Below are 4,134 nucleotides of genomic sequence, written 5' to 3'. Positions count from 1 at the left end.
CTCATGACGGACCTCAGGAGAACACTGCCACATGTACCAGTGTGCATCCACCCACTACCCATGTTCGTTGCCTCGTCATCCTTGAGCGCAAATGTCAACTGAAGACAACTCTACAATCAGAATCCCCACAGTGCAGAAGGAGGCCATTCAGCCATTAAGTCTGTACCGTCCACAATCCCACCCAGGCCCTATTCCCGTAACCCCACATATTTACCCTGTTAATCCCCTGACACGAGGGTCAACTTAGAATGGCCAAACAACCTAACCCACACATCTTTGGACTGAGGGGGGAAACTGGAGCACCCGGAGGAAACCCACACAGACACGGGGAGAACGTGAAAACTCCACACAGTGACCTGAGGCCGGAATTGAACCCGGGTCCTTGGCATTGTGAGGCAGCAGTGCTAACCACTGTGCCACCCGACTCCTCTTGGATCTACTCACTCACTACGCGTAGCACCATGCAAGCATTACGAGTATCAGGAGCTCTGAATAAGCTCTGCTGTCAAATTCGATCCAGGCTTAGTTAAACCATGGTTACTCTCATTCAAAATGCAATCAAATGGCAAGATTGTGTTCAAAGGACTAGGAAACCATTCTAAAGATTGGAAAAACTTGGAAATTGAGCTATTTAGTTAGACTGCTAACCCTGGAACCTGAGTAAAGAATCTCATATGATTCAAGTGATGTCTAACCAGGTGGGGAGGTGGATGAATCAGGACTTGGGGAAAGAGGGGCAAAACATTTAACCTTAGTAATAACCGCAGAAAGCTTTTGCCTTTAATTTTTTTTTTGATCGTCTTTCGAGTGGACCACTTTTTGCAAAAGCTTTTCAGGAATAGAGGACACAGAGATAAGGAAAAGGACAAGAGTCATATTTTGTACCGCAGCCTGGACAAAGGTTGCTGGCTAATGTGATGTTCACTGATAGTCTTGTATCAGTCACAGACCTCAAACTGAGGAAGTACGGTCGTTCAAATGTCAAAACCCCCAATGGATGACATTTACTATTAGTTTCTGATGCTATCAGAAGTCAAGCAATTAAACAACTGAGCCATGTGTGTCATTAATTGTTATATTGCCTCCTAAATTTCTGTTCAGTCATTAGGAGAACCAGGCAATTAGTTTTTTTTAAAAAAATGAGCATGCTTTAAAAAAATAGCAGATATGAAACAAAGCAAAAACCTCTCATTCTCTACACGTTCGGTGGGATCGCCGCTCCCAATACTCGAATTATCCCCAGCCCGATTTTTGCATGGGCAAATTTGGCCTAGAAATTGGTTCCCATCAGCCTGCTGGTGAGACTGGGCACAGAGTTCAACACTGGGATAGGTAGGTCTGCCTGACTTCAGGCCTCATTTACAGGAGACCGATGAACTATTGACGCCTGTTGGATCCTTTTAAGGATCGATAGTTAGGTCACACATTGACCTTGTGTTTCTGAACAGTGCTGGCTCTGTGATGAGAGTCTTACTGTCTAATTTTCTGCCTTAATCAAAACGTAAAAGTAAAAGTTTATTTATTAGCCACAAGTAAGGCTTACATTAACACTGCAATGAAGTTAGTGAAATTCCCCGAGTCGCCACAGTCCAGCGCCTGTTCTGGTCAATGCACCTAACTAGCACGTCTTTCAGAACGTGGGAGGAAACCAGAGCACCCAGAGGAAACCCACACAGACACAGGGAGAAGGTACAGACTCCACAGAGACAGTGACCCAAGCCAGGAATCGAACCTGGGTCCCTGGCGCTGTGACGCAGTGCTAACCACTGTGCCACCGTGCAGTGATTAATAAAAGCGTGCCTGCCGTATTTGAGATTTGTGCGCCCCTTTTGTCAAATCAAATTTCTAGGTGGTTGAAACTATACACTTCTTTGATTACTTGCGCTGGATGTATTTTCATCCTCATATTGCATGGTTGAGGCCAAAACTTGAGGTTCATCAGTTAATTACCAATTTCAATGATCCCCCCTGTGGCTGCTTCTTAATGCACAGACTTTGCAAAACAAAAATAGCCGTTAATCACACGTTAGATATCAGCTTCACAGTCATGCTCAGACTGAGCGTCAACAGGGCCCACACTGGCTGGCCTGAAGTAAAACCGGCACCAGAATAAATCAGATGGAATTAGTGGCTGACTACTGGCATCGTAATTAACTGCAATCCCTTGATTATGGATATATTTAGAACTTTTCACCGATAGCCCAATAAAACTACAAGTTTAAGCGCACTAGAAATCAAAATAAGCTTCAATAGATTGATCCATTGGGTACATTTGAACTCTGAGGTGAAGAAATACACCTCCATACAGACTAACGTCCCACCCCAATAATTTTCAATAAGACACACAGCCTTCAGCTAAGTTCTAGGAATGAAATTTGAATTTGTTTCCACACATTTTGTTGGATTCATAAAGGAGGAAAGGGAGGCTGGACTTGAACTCATTAATATAGAATCAGTAGAACCCCGACAGTGCAGGGGGCCATCCCGCCTATAAAATCGGCACCGACTCCAACTGGCCCACCCTCTGCCCCATCCCTGTAAACCCACGCATTTACCTCTCTAATCCCCCTTCACCTACACATCTTGGGACACTAAGGGGCAATTTAGCATGGCCAATCCATCTAACTCGTACATTTTTGGACTTTGGGAGGAAACCCACGCAGACACGGGGAGAACATGCAAACTCCACACAGCCACCCGAGGCTGGAATCGAATCTGGGTCCCTGACGCTGTGAGACAGCATCCCCCCCTCCCCCAATACACAAAGGTTCAGTGTTTCAGATCATCATCTGAATAAAAAAATACTCTGGATATCTAGCAAAGTGGGAGAAAAAAATCTCCCCATATTCCACATCATCTCCTAGTAACGGGCAATGAAATAATTTTTCTTGCCGCAGGCCGTATTGGATTCTATACTGGCAGCCGCACGCTGACTGCAGTAAGACTGAGGTAAAAGACAAGGATGCAGAGTTTCTGAGATAGATTCACCTTCAGACAGACTCCAGCTTGTGTGATCTTATTTCAACCATGATACCACACCACCCTTTCCATTCCAGCTCTTAACATCCCCCTGAGCAGGCCGACAGTGTAGCACCTCCTAGGAACCACTCTGAAACATCAACCTGGATTGTGTGTTCAAATTCACAACCTTGTGTCCTCACCAAGCTAAGTTAACACTTGGGAGGAGGTGAATCTGCTGGTAGCCAGAAATTTATACAAGTCAACAGGAAGCACTATAGAAGATTGATCGGATACAATATGCAAGGGCATGAGGTAAGTTCAGAGAACAGAATCCCTACAATGTAGGAGGCCATTCGGCCCATCAAGCTTGCACCAACCACAATCCCAAACAGGCCCTATCCCCGTAACCCCATATATTTACCCCGCTAATCCCCTGACACTAGGGTCAATTTAGCATGGCCAATCAACCTAACCCGCACATCTTTTGAGTGTGGGAGTAAACTGGAGCACCCGGAGGAAACCCACGCAGACACGGGGAGAACGTGCAGACTGCACACAGACAGTGACCTGAGGCCGGAATTGAACCCGGGTCCTTGGTGCTGTCAGGCAGCAGTGCTAACCACTGTGCCACCGTGTCGCCCCTGAGGTTCTGCCTTCAATGTGCAGTCACGGTTAAGCAGATACATGGGTGTTACTTTCAATTTTAAGTACACAAAGCTGGAGGACTCGAGGTGGAGTGGGTTCAGGCTGTAGAGACTAGAAAAGTCAGTTTTTCTGTAAAGACGTGAACGCAATGGTAACACGGGACTGACTGAAATTTACTAGCTGAGAAAGTCTCTGCGCAGGGGCTCTGCAACGGCAGCTGCCTGAGTTCACACGTTTTCACGTTTTATGTCAACACTTGTTGCACTTGTAGTGCTTTCGCTCCCAAAGAGTTGCTAATTTGCCCAAGAAAAATCCCAAGTAGTAGCGAGAGAAAACGCTGGTGTTTGATTAACAGGAAGGCATTGGTCCTAATTACTGGTTAGCTGCAGTTTCCCATCAGATGTACCAGTCATAATAATCCCTGATCACCTTGATCAGACTAGAGTTTCTATTCTATAGGTTAAACGTAATCTGATGTTAAAATGCTGATTCAATGGAGTGAAAAACTAGCACCAGGGTAACTGTTTT

The sequence above is a fragment of the Mustelus asterias genome, chromosome 13 (assembly GCF_964213995.1).
Source record: "Mustelus asterias chromosome 13, sMusAst1.hap1.1, whole genome shotgun sequence".
Lineage (NCBI taxonomy): Eukaryota > Metazoa > Chordata > Chondrichthyes > Carcharhiniformes > Triakidae > Mustelus > Mustelus asterias.
Note: the sequence above shows the minus strand (reverse complement) of the source record.